Source organism: Mustela lutreola, chromosome 11, assembly GCF_030435805.1.
Source record: "Mustela lutreola isolate mMusLut2 chromosome 11, mMusLut2.pri, whole genome shotgun sequence".
NCBI lineage: Eukaryota > Metazoa > Chordata > Mammalia > Carnivora > Mustelidae > Mustela > Mustela lutreola.
The window spans coordinates 30443261-30456610 of NC_081300.1; the positions used below are offsets into that span (position 1 = coordinate 30443261).

Genomic DNA, 13350 nt, shown 5'->3' on the forward strand with positions numbered 1-13350 from the left:
ATGAAGAGGAAGGAAAGATTCTTTCCCAGACTCTTCAGAGGAAGGACTGCCTTGCCAACAACTTGAGTTTAGACTTCTAGCCTCCAGAACTGTGAGAAAATAAATATCTATTGTTTTAAGCTACCCAGTTTATACTATTTTGTTAAGACAGCCCCAGAAAACTCATATACTAAGGACATTAAGACCTGCTATTTCTCGTTTAGAGCAAATGTCATTTAGATAGTGAGGGAAATTGATTCAACAGATATCAATATAGTATAAAATAGGATTGAGTGCCAAAAGGATTAGAAAGGAATAGAGAGATCAGAGGACAAGGAAATTACAGAACGGAATACTTGATTAAAGTTAATTTCTTAGGGTTAATTATGTAACACTTAATCTAACTTACTTTACTGAGAAAGTCCTGAATAAATGTCACTTGAGCACTGACAACATTAATATTCTCTTTAGGGATTCTACTCACTGGGACACTCCGTGCGGCTGGCCTTGCCTCACTTTCCCATCACACTTTTCTTTCCCAGCTTCCACCAAGAGGGTCTGTCAGTCTCCCAAGATCCCAGCCCCAGCCCACAGCCATATCTGATCAGTCTGAAGGCAGGATAACTCCATCCTTTGCTACAATTTATAAAGGGAGAGAAGAGGGGAGGGGAAGTCAAGTTGTCTAAAATGTCAGGCATCACAGTAATTACTTTTACATCTATAGATGAATCACTTGTTCATTCGACACTCATAGATATCTTGTCTGTTTTTATTAAGTATCTCTTAAGTGCCTAGCATTAAACCAATTTGGGGGGATTCTCAGTTGGACAAGAGAGTAGCAATCCCTGTCCCCTTTACCATTGATCGTCTTTTTTGCCTGATTTGGGGAGTTACACCTTCATCTGCCTGCTGGGTTCCTGTGTTGCCTCGAAGCCTCACCTGACACCAGGCCCAACTTCTGTCAGTATTTCAAGTTCCGTAAAGCACCTTCACTGACCTGCCTCTCTTAAATGTGTCCAGTTGACCAGTTTCGGCTCCTCCTTGACCACTCATATCACTCCACAGTTTCCCCTGTTGTCTTTGGTAAGGCCTCATCTCCACTGTTACCAAAGTCAAGCCTAGAACCTTGTAATGGCTGAGGATCTTTGGCTAGCATCCGCCAACTTTCCTTCCCTAGAGCCACATTCTCCCCCTAATAAGTCGCATTCCCCTAAATCATTCATTCAATCTGTCAGAGAGGCATTGACTATTTACGTAGAACTGACTATCCACCTGAAACTACTCTCAAGACATGGTGCTAACCATGATAGCTACAGTTTTTCTGTCATGGAGCTCAGGTTCTACATTAATAGGCCAAAAGAAAGAAAAGAACAACAGCAACAAGAAAAAGCCAAGTAGTACACAGGTAAATAAAACTCTGCCTGGACCAAGACAACCTGTCTGGAAAACAAAATAAAACAAATTCAGGGTGATGAAAGAGGAGGTTGAGTAAGACCTTCCTAAGGAGATGTCATTCAAATCAATATTAAAACCACCACCACCACCTCTACCACAAGAAAAACTAGCCCTATGATTATGGGTAAAAGCACACAAGGCCCAGCAAAGAGCCTGTGCAAAAATCCTGAAGAATACCACCACATGTTATGTTCCAAAAACAGAAGACATACAGGCAAAGCATAGTTGAAAAATGAGAAAACGGACTATATCAATTTCCTATTACTGGCACATATTACAACAGACAATGCAAGTTATAGTTCTAGAGCTCTAGAGCTATAGTTTTAGACCCATTTCAGATGGGTCTCACTGGTTAACATCAGTGGGTCTCACGGGCTAACATCAAGGTGTCAGCTGAGCAGTATTCCTTTTGGAGGCCCCAGGGGAAAATCCGTTTTCCTGCCTTTTCCAGTATCCAGAAGCCACCTGCATGCCTTGGTCTGTGGTTCCCCTCTACAGATCACACCATTCCAGCTTCTGCTTCCATCATCACATCTCATCCTCTGATTCTGACTTCCTGCTTCTGTACTATGAGGACACTTCTGATTATGCTGAGCCTACCTAGATAACTCTGGTCAATCTCTCTCTCTCTCTCTCTCTCTCACACACACACACACACACACACAGACATCTGTCTATCCATGAAAATGGAAAGGTACAAGAGGTTTTAGGAATAAAGGTGTTGTTTGACAAAGATCACCCAAACCATTACGTGGAAAAAGATCACCCAAACCATTACGTGGAAAAAGAATTCAGGATGGGAGAGAGGGCTGATTAGAATCAGGGAGAAAAGGGGCGCCTGGGTGGCTCAGTGGGTTAAAACCTCTGCCTTCAGCTCGGGTCATGATCCCAGGGTCCTGGGATCGAGCCCCACACCAGGCGCTCTGCTTGGCAGGAAGCCTGCTTCCTCCCCTCTCTCTCTCTGTCTGCCTCTCTGCCTACTTGTGATCTCTGTCTTCCAAAAAAACAAAAACAAAAACAAACAAACAAAAAAAGAATCAGGGAGAAAGGATGCTACCCTTGCAAACTGGGTAAGAAAATGGCAAATATCGAGACTAGAATGGTGGCAGTAGACATGACAATTAGAAGGAAAATCCAATTCTATCAGCTAGGCTAGACAGACTATAAAATGAAGAGTGAAGGAAAGATCAAGAATCAACGATGACTCTTAAATTTTTAAAAATTTAGTTTATGGGGGCACCTGGCTGGCTCCGTGGGTTAAAGCCTCTGCCCTCAGCTCAGGTCATGATCCAGGTTCCTGAGATGGAGCCCCGCATCAGGCTTTCTGCTCAGCAGGGAGCCTGCTTCCTCCTCTCTCTCTCTCTCTCTGCTTACTGATCTCTGTCTGTAAAATAAATAAATCTTTTAAAAAAATAGTTTATGGTGATGTTATTTACTGAGATGGGAGACTAATGGAGAAGCTAGGGAGGGAGTTAGAATTCTATCTGAACATGTTAAAATTTAATTGTCTATGAGAAAGTAAAGGAGAGATGTATAATTAGTTTCTCATCTGAGTCTAGAAGTCAGAGAGGAACTGGGCTAAAGAAATTAATCTGGGCGTTATCTAAATAAAGATAACTTCCAAACTGTGATTGAGGAAGTCACCTAAGAAGAAAGCCCAAGTGAGGAGGGTGGAGGAGAGGGAGGAGAAGGAAAGAAGAAAAGGGAAGAGGCGAGTTCTTATCATAGAGGATTCCTTGAACTCTCAGACACCAATTGTTAGTCTCTGACCTTTTTAGACTCAGCTATCATGGTACATGGTACTTGGCCTCCTACTTCTCTGACTGATTCTTCTAGTCCTTCCAATTTACATTCTTACCCGCCTGGGATACTATACACGCTTCTCTTTCCCATTTGAACTCAAATTTCATTTACCTGTTCTCTACAGTCACCATCAATAATCCCTACTGGTCATTAAATGTGACTTTTTCTGTTTCTTAGTTACCGACTTCCAGATGAAGCTACTTCCTCATCTAAGGGTCACCTATTAAAATACTAATCCCTTTCTAGGAGAAAAGCCTCAGGTTCCCACAGTCCCAGGATTATCACAAAACCTTTCAGGAAATGTCTTAGAATCCAATAAAGTCAGAAGAGAGTTTGAGAAATCCAGTTTAAGGTCTTTTATCTTACATATAGGGACACTGAGGCTTCAAATTGTATTTAATATATATACATATTTTAAGATTTTATTTATTTATTTGACAGACAGAGATCACAAGTAGGCAGAGACAGGCAGAGAGAGAGAGGAGGAAGCAGGCTCCCTGCCAAGCAGAGAGCCCGATGCAGGGTTCGATCCCAGGACCCTGGGATCATGACCTGAGCCGAACGCAGAGGCTTAACCCACTGAGCCACCCAGGCATCCCTGTATTTAATATTTTACAAACAGATGCAGACCGAGAACAAGAACTCAGGCAGCAACAACCTTCACGTGACAAAGATGCTTTCTACTAAACCATGTTATTTTCAGACAGAAATAACAATCTGACACCAACATGTTCTTGTCCCCATAGACAATGATGACAAAGGCTATGGAATCTCAGTGCTTTTTCTGTACTGTGAGACTTAAGACAAAAAAACAAACAAACCTTTCCTGGAGATGACTAAGCCCTCGGATATCTCTTCATGCAAAGAAGAAATTGGGGATAATCGTGCTGCCCTAACTAGAAGAAAGAGTTAACATGATTGTCTCCATCATATTATGCGAATGAAAGATGTCCAAACAGCAACCCTGTAGACTTAAATTGCTCTCTTCTAGAAAAAGACAGAACTCTAGGTTTCAACGCATATTTAAAAGGAAGACCGGAGACATGCTAATTCAATTTCTACAACTGATTCAATCTCTGATCCTCTTCCAGATTTCCAGCAGCTCCCGATGGTCATCAATTGTGAAGGTGTGTTTTGGCTATGCTAGGAACTTAACTAAGACCAGTAACTCATTTCATAAGTCACCAAGCAGTTGACAAAGGATAATGACTTTCAGTCAATCTTAAACTGGGGATAGATTCGAACCAAAGACATAACAATGGAAGTCCTCTACCCAGTGTCCATTATGCAGCCTCAAGGTAAATTTATGTTTAATGCAATTGTATATTTGAGAGCTGAAAAGAATTGAGTGGTAATTAATCTTCAAGGATGCATTTAGCTGTGACTTGCCTTCCTGAAAGCTTTGGAAAGTGGCATTCACAAACTCCTTCACATTAAATAGGTGTGACTGTGTGTCCAGGGGTCAGCCAAGCACAGCATGTTTTTGTAGTACTCACTGAAGCAGCAAAGTAAAATTCAATTCAAGTTGAAGATACATGATAATATTAGAGTTCATGTGATTGATTTTTTTTATATTGTGCTATGGAAGGTTTCTGTGTAAGTGATAGGGAATTTTTTACATCACTCAGTGTTTCCCAAGTCCATTATTTAAAAAGAATTCTGTAATAAATATATCCAATATCATAAATACATTGTAACATTTATACAAAAGTGTTCTACTATCAATAGATTTTTTTTAATAGTTCACGAACAAACACAGATTTTTGGTAGATAATAGCATACATGTGCTATTAAACAGCGTGAAGCTCTTTCTTTACACAGCAGAGACATTCATAGAATTATTCTAGCTGTAGGACAGATTGAAATCTTTGATTCAAGCCTCCCATTTTGTAAATGAGAGAACTGAAGTCCAGAGTGCTCACTTGACTTTCCTACACTCACACAGCTTAGACCCTAAACCAAACCATTTTATTAGAGGCCAAAATAGTTTTGAATTCATCATACCTTCTTACCCACGAAAATCTATAATTATTTTTAAAGAGAAGATTAGCTTTTAATCCACACATTCTTTGTAAAATAACTATGGATCCTGCCAAATGAAATGCTTTCTCCCAGGAAAACTGATCAGTTCAGGAGCTTGTTTATGCAGTACTAGATATGCATTTAAGCAGCACCTGTGGGAAGAGAGGGCCCCAAAGAGAACAAAGCCCTGTTACTGCCCTGAAAGAGCTTAGGACCAAACTGGGAATAATAATAATGTCAGAGTAAAATCAGTACTGGGACAGTAATTTAAGGATGTGAGAGAAGATAACTGTCAGAAGAGGTGTTCAGTAAGAATTACAATTGAAAAGGTTTTGAAAGTAAGATTCAGGTAGATGTAAGAAACTAAACATCAAAAACTTGAAAAACAGAATCAGCAAGTAAACGAAACTGGAATCCGCACTCACAATATGATAGTGACCTGAGCAACCCAGAGTAAATATAAGGAACTATTTTGCTTTAAGAGGAAAAGGAGAAGACTTCCTGGCCCAGCCTCTTGGTTTCAGCTCCTCGTTGATGACCATAACTTCCATTCAGACGCTATGTTTGAGAAGTCATTTGGAGACTGTAATTTGCGTTTATCACTTCAATTTTTGTTGCTTACTGCTTTTCACAGATTCAGTTTTCAAACCGTGCTTATCCATATGCTATAATACAGGAACTATAAGGGGTCCTGGAATATAAGGGTAAGTGGGATGAACATAATCCTAGCTTTTTTATGGGAAGGCAAATAATTAGGAACAATTACATTAAAGTGAAGCCATGTCTATGTATGATAAGGACAGGACAAGATGATATAGCAATGCTGTATATAGACACCTGTTTAAGTTCAAGTATCCCAGAAAAGTTTCCCATAGGAAAGGGGAAGTTGGTTTGGCATCTAAAAGATGGATAGGAGCAGCTGAAACAAGAGGACTAACATGGATGTTTAGGGCAAAATGTTCCAGGCAGAGGAATCCCCATATATAATAGCCAAGAATCAAGAGAGAACATGAGAAGTTCCAAAAGTATAGGAAGTGGATCAGGGCTTACAGATAAAGCTAGAGGGTTATAGATAGGAAGCAATCACAGGGTAACTTAAAAACGGAGATATGTAATTATATTTTCTCTTTATGATAAGAGATTAAACAATTTTGAGTTGGTTTTTAGGTCAGCTTTCTTGCTAGGCTTGTACCAACCTTATTAATGGAACCCATAAAAGATGGTATTTAAAATGAAACCATGTTCTGCAGAGTTTTCAAACCAAAGTAATGGTTCAGATTGTTATCCCACAGGCAATGGGGAAGGGAGGCTCATTAAAGAAGTGTGACATAAAATTGTGTTTTAGCTATAAATTCCATAGAAATGTCCCCAAAATGATGAAAATGAAAAAGTAGAAAAGAAAAGAAAAAAAAAAAAAAAGGCATGGCAAACGCTATGTCCATTAGATGACACAGCAATGGGCACAATGTGAATTCAGTGCACTTTTGGGGCAACCTCCCCTTAAATTTTGGTAGATCACCTAGGAGATTCTTCTCACATTCCAGATACAGCAGCAAAATGATGATTTTTGATTATTTAGAATAGCCTAAGTCTTACCATTTCGACTTTCTCCTATCTGGCTAATAATTTTTTAGAACAACTGGTATGAAATCTTTAACTTGATATTGTATATAATTAAGCAGCTCTATAAAGGTGATTGTAATTATGACATTCATAACTTCTTTACAGGAAATTAACAATCATAGAATAGAAGCAGACAAATTTAAAGAGTGTCTGCTAGAATATCAAACATTATTCCTAGTCAATATTAAACTTTTTAATTGAGTTAACTGTGTTCACTCTTTCCCTAGTGAAAGTCTGGTCTGTGCTCCATGAGAAAGAGGCCAGTCATATCCACTCACATTTCTTACTGTCCATGTTCCTGGCAACATTAAGACCACAGGCATCAACATCAGTGTTAAAGGATACAAGCTACTGTAGGTGACAAAAGACAAGCAGCCCAGCTGTTCTCGTGTGAATTCTGGGTTTAGTCAAGGCTCATGGCTTTCACAGGTAAAATTATAGTAGCCTAAAGCTCCAGCATATTGTTTTTTTATTTTGCTTTTTTTTTTTTAGTAACTTCATAGTTCAACTAAGGAAGTTCTCCAGAAATGTTCATTCTGTTCTTAGTCTTTCTAGTTAAACACACTCTGTGCCATGTACCAAAAGCTAACATTCAGAATATAATTTGGATGGAGCCAAGACCTATGTGGTTCTCGCTCTTGTTGGACCAAGAAACACTATCCAGCAAATAAAGTCATTTCAAAAATAGAGAGGAAGCTAGATGGCAGAGGAGAAGGAGAATGAAATATCATCAGGTCCCAGGGGTTCAGCCTTGGGCAAAGACATTTGAGAATCATTGCAACACCCCTCTCCAAGAAGATCAGCAAGAAAATCCAGCCAAGACCAAATTTACTGATCAATGAGAACTGCAAATCTCCAAAGCTAGGTGAAAGCAACACAGAATTCGTGGTTTTTTTCCCATGATCCTTTACTCTTTCAAAGTTAAATTTTTTAAACTTTATTTTTTGTTAGTCTATTTTTAACTTTTCCTCTTTCCTCTTTTAACATTTTAAACTATTTTATCCTAACAATACTGTTTAAAAAATCTTTTTAAGTTTTCATTATTATAGTCATATTTTATCCTGTCATTCTATTTAATCTTATTTTTTTGTATATATAGGTTTCTTAAATCTTTAAAATTTTGGGATACAATTCCTTCTAATAGATCTAAATATACCCTAAATCTAGAGCATGGCTTTGTTCTAGTCTCCAGCCTGATCACATTCTATCCTCTTTTTTTTTTTCTTTTTTCAACCAACTTTTCTTATCAATTCCTTTTTTAGAATATTCTTAAATTTTAATCTTTACAGTCATATTTCATCCCTTCATCGTGTGTGTGTGTGTATACTACATATATATATGTAGTATACATATATATATATATATATATATATATATATATATATCTTTCTTTCTTTCAAATTTTGGGAGGTAGTTTCTTCTAAGAGACAAGACTACACCCAAAATCAAGTGGGTGGCTCTGTTCTATTCACCAGTCTAATATATATATATATATATATATATATATATATATATATACATACATATATATATGTATTTTTTTTAAGTCCCCCCCCCCCTTTCTTCTCCCCCTCAAGTCCTTTCTGATATACTTAGCATATATTTCTCTGGGGTCTTTGCCACCCTTTTTGTATTTTGTTCTCTCATTAATCTATTCTTATCTGGATAAAATGACAAGATGGAAAAACTCACCACAAAAAAAAAAAAAAAAAAAAAAAGGAACAAGAAGCAGTACCAATAGCTAGGGACCTAATCAGTATGGACATTAGTAATATGTCAGAAATAGAGTTCAGAATGATTATCAAGGTGCTAGCTGGGCTCAAAAGAAATCATGGAAGATATTAGAGGATCCCTTTCTGGAGAAATAAAAGAACTAAAATCTAACCAAGTTGAAATCAAAAAAGCTATTAATGAGTTGAAATAAAAAAATGGAAGCTCTTACTTCTAGAATAAATAAGGCAAAGGGAGAATTAATGATATAGAAGACCAAATGACAGAGAATAAAGAAGCTGAGCAAAATAGAGACAAACAACTACTGGACCATGAGGAGAGAATTCAAGAGAAAAGTGATACATAAGGCAAAACAGTATTAGAATAACTGGGATCCCAGGAGAAGAAGGAGGGGCAGAAGGCATATTGGAGCAAATTATAGTAGAGAATCTCCCTAATATGGCAAAGGGAACAAGCATCAAAATCTAGGAGGCACATAGAACCCCTCTCAAAATCAATAAAAATAGGCCCGCACCTCATCATCTAATAGTAAAACTTAACAAATCTCAGTGACAAAGAGGAAATCCTGAAAGCAGCCCCAGACAAGAGGTCTTAACATACAATGATAGAAATATGAGATTGGCAGTGGATCCATCCACAGAGACCTGGTAGGCCAGAAAGGATGGACATGATATATTCACAGCACTAAACAAGAAAAATATGCAGCCAAGAATATATCCAGCTAGGCTCTCATTGAAAACAGGAGAGATAAAAAGCTTCCAGGACAAACAAAAATTAAAAGAATTTGCAAACACTAAACCAGCCCTCCAGGAAATATTGAAGGGAGTCCTCTAAGAAAGGAGAGAGCATAAAATTAACAGACCAGAAAGGAACAGAGACAATCTACAGTAATAGTCACCTTATAGGGAATACAATGGCACTAAATTCATATCTTTCAATAGTTACCTTGAATGTAAATGGGCTAAATGCCCCAATCTAAAGACACAAGGTATCAGAATGGATAAAACAAACAAAACTCACTGATATGCTGTCTACAGGAAACTCATTTTAGACCCAAAGATACATCCAGATTTAAAGTGAGTGGGTGGAAAACAATTTATCATGCTAATGTACATCAAAAGAAAGCTGGGGTGCCAATCCTTATATCAGATAAATTAGATTTTTTGTATGAGTATGCACCAAAAATATTTTTTTATTTTATATTTTTTCAGTGATCCAAAATTCATTGTTTATGTACCATACCCAATGCTCCATGCAATACATGCCCTCCTTAACACCCACCACCAGGCTCACCCAACCTCCTACCCTTCTCCCCTCCAAAACCCTCAGTTTGTTTCTCAGAGTCCATAGTCTCTTGTGGTTTGTCTCCCCCTCCGATTTCCCCCAAATCACTTCTCTCCATCTCCCAATGTCCTCCATGTTATTCATTATGCTCCAAAAGTAAGTGAAACCATATGATAATTGACTCTCTCTGCTTGACTTATTTTACTCAGCATAATCTCTTCCAGTCTCGTCCATGTTGATACAAAAGTTGGGTATTCATCCTTTCTGATGGAGGCACAGTATTCCATTGTATATATGGACCATATCTTTATCCATTCGTCTGTTGAAGGGCATCATGGTTCTTTCCACAGTTTGGTGACTGTGGCCCTTGCTGCTATGAACATTGGGGTAAAGATTGTCCTTCTTTTCACTACATCTGTATCTTTGGGATAAATAATAGTTAAGTTGCAGGGTCATAGGGAAGCTCTATTTTTAATTTCTTAAGGAATCTCCACACTGTTTTCCAAAGTGGCTGCATGAACTTGCATTCCCACCAACAGTTTAAGAGGGTTCCCCTTTCTTCACCTTTCCAACACTTATTGTTTACTGCCTTGTTGATTTTGGCCATTCTAACTGGTGTAATGGTGGTATCTCAACGTGGTTTTGACTTGAATCTCCCTGCTGGCTAATGATGAGGACAATCTTTTCATATGTCTGTTAACCATCTGTATGTCTTCTTTGGAGAAGTGTCTGTTCATGTTTTCTGCCCATTTTTGGATGTGGTTATCTGTTTTGTGTGTGTGTTGAGTTTGAGGAGTTCTTTATAGATCTTGGATATCAGCCCCTTTGTCTGTAGCATTGTTTACGAATATCTTCTCCCATTCTGTGGGTTGTCTCTTTGTTTTGTTGACTGTTTCCTTTGCTGTGCAGAAGCTTTTGATCTTGATGAAGTCCCAAAAGTTCATTTTCACTTTTGTTTCCTTTGCCTTTGGAGATATGTCTTGAAAGAAGTTGCTGTAGCCAATGTTAAAGAGGTTACTGCCTATGTTCTCCTCTAGGATTTTGATAGATTCCTGCCTCATGTTAAGGTCTTCTATCCATTTTGAGTTTATCTTTGTGTATGGTGTAAGAGAATGGTCAAGCTTCATTCTTCTATACATAACAGTCCAATTTTCCCAGCACCATTTATTGAAGACACTGTCTTTTTTCCACTGGATATTTTTTCCAGCTTTGTTAAAAGTTATTTGACTATAGAGTTGAGGGTCCATATCTGGGCTTTCTACTCTGTTCCACTGGTCTATGTGTCTGTTTTTGTGCCAGTACCATGCTATCTTGGTGATCACAGCTTTGTAGTAAAGCTTGAAATTAGGCAACGTGATGCCCCCAGTTTTGTTTTTCTTTTTCAGAATTTCCTTAGCAATTTGGGGTCTCTTCTGGTTCCATACAAATTTTAAGACTGTTTGTTCCAGCTCTTTGAAAAATACCAGTGGAATTTTGATCAGGATGGTACTGAAAGTATAGATTGCTCTAGGCAGTATAAACATTTTAACAATGTTTATTCTTCCAATCCATGAGCATGGAATGCTCTTCCATCTTTTCATGTCTTCTTCAAATTCTTTCATGAGTGTTCTGTAGTTCCTCGAGTACAGATCCTTCACCTCTTTGGTTAGGTTTATTCCCAGGTATCTTATGGTTCTTGGTGTTATAGTAAATGGGATCATACCTCTAATTTCCTTTTCTATATTTGCATTGATAGTGTATAAAAAAGCAACTGATTTCTGTACAATAATTTTGTATCCTGCCACATTACTGAATTGCTGAGTTCTGGTAGTTGAGGGGTGGAATCTTTTGGTTTTTCCATATAAAATTATCATGTAATATGCAAAGGAAGAGAGTTTGACTTCTCCATTGCCAATTTGAATACCCTTTATTTATTTTTGTTGTCTGATTGCTGTTGCTAGGACTTCTAGTACTATGTTGAGCAACACTGGCAAGAGTAGACATTCTTGTTGTGTTCCTGATCTCAAAGGGAGGACTGTCAACTATTCCCCATTGAGGATGATATTTGCTGTGCATTTTTCATAGATAGATTTTACGAAGTTAAAGAATGTTCCCTCTATTCCTATATTTTGAATGGTTTTAATCAGGAACAAATATTGTACCTTGTCAAATGCTTTTTCTGCCTCACTTTAGAGGACCATGTGGTTCTTCTCTCTTCTCTTATTGAATTGTTCTACCACGTTGAAAGATTTGCAAGTGCTGAACCACCCTTCCATCCCATGGATAAATCCCCCCTAGTAGTGGTGGATAATCTTTTTAATGTCCTGTTGGATCCTATTAGCTAGGATCTTGTTAAGAATCTTGGCATCCATATTCATCAGGGATATTGGTCTTAAATTATCCTTTCTGGTGGGGTCTTTACCTGGTTTGGGGATGAGGGTAATGCTGTCTTCATAAAAAAATGTATGGAAGTTTCCTTCTGTTTCTATTTTATGAAACAGCTTCAGGAAATTAGGTATTATTTCTTATTTGAATGTTTGGTAGAATTCCCCAGGGAATCCATCAGGTCCTGGGCTCTTATTTTTTGGGAGGTTTTTAATCACTCCTTTGATCTTGTTACTAGATATTGGTCTATTCAGGTTGTCGGTTTCTTCCTGGTACAGTTTCAGAGGTTTCCAAGTTTCTAGGAATGTATCCATTTTGTCTAGGTTGCCTAACTTATTGACATATAACTGTTGATAATAATTTCTGATGATTCTTTTTATTTCCTTGGTATTAGTCATGATCTTTCCCTTATCATTCATAATTTTATTACTTTGCACCCTCTCTCCTTTCTTTCAGATTAGTTTGGCCAGTGGTTTATCAATCTTACTGATTCCTTAAAAAAAAAAAAAAAAGCTTCTATTTTCATTGATGTGTTCTTCTTTTTTTTTTTTAATTTTTAATTTTTTATAAACATATATTTCTATCCCCAGGGGTACAGGTCTGTGAATCACCAGGTTTACACACTTCACAGCACTCACCAAAGCACATACCCTCCCCAATGTCCATAATCCCACCCCCTTCTCCTAACCTCCCTCCCCCCAGCAACCCTCAGTTTGTTTTGTGAGATTAAGGGTCACTTATGGTTTGTCTCCCTCCCAATTCCATCGTGTTTCATTGATTCTTCTTCTACCCACTTAAGCCCCCATGTTGCATCACCACTTCCTCATATCAGGGAGATCATATGATAGTTGTCTTTCTCTGCTTGACTTATTTCGCTAAGCATGATACGCTCTAGTTCCATCCATGTTGTCGCAAATGGCAAGATTTCATTTCTTTTGATGGCTGCATAGTATTCCATTGTGTATATATACCACATCTTCTTGTTCTACTCATCTGTTGATGGACATCTAGGTTCTTTCCATAGTTTGGCTATTGTGGACATTGCTGCTATAAACATTCGGGTGCACGTGCCTCTTTGGATCACTACAT

At 38.0% G+C, this 13350-nt stretch overlaps 1 long non-coding RNA gene across 1 annotated transcript in view; it reads right to left on the reverse strand.

Annotated features, from left to right (window-relative positions):
• LOC131810832 (uncharacterized) overlaps nt 1-611 on the reverse strand; it is a 227235-nt gene extending 226624 nt beyond the window's left edge. Inside the window, exon 1 of the long non-coding RNA XR_009345734.1 lies at nt 464-611. This is a non-coding gene — a long non-coding RNA (uncharacterized LOC131810832). The remainder of the gene's footprint in view (nt 1-463) is intronic.
• Between the last annotated feature and the right edge of the window lie 12739 nt (nt 612-13350).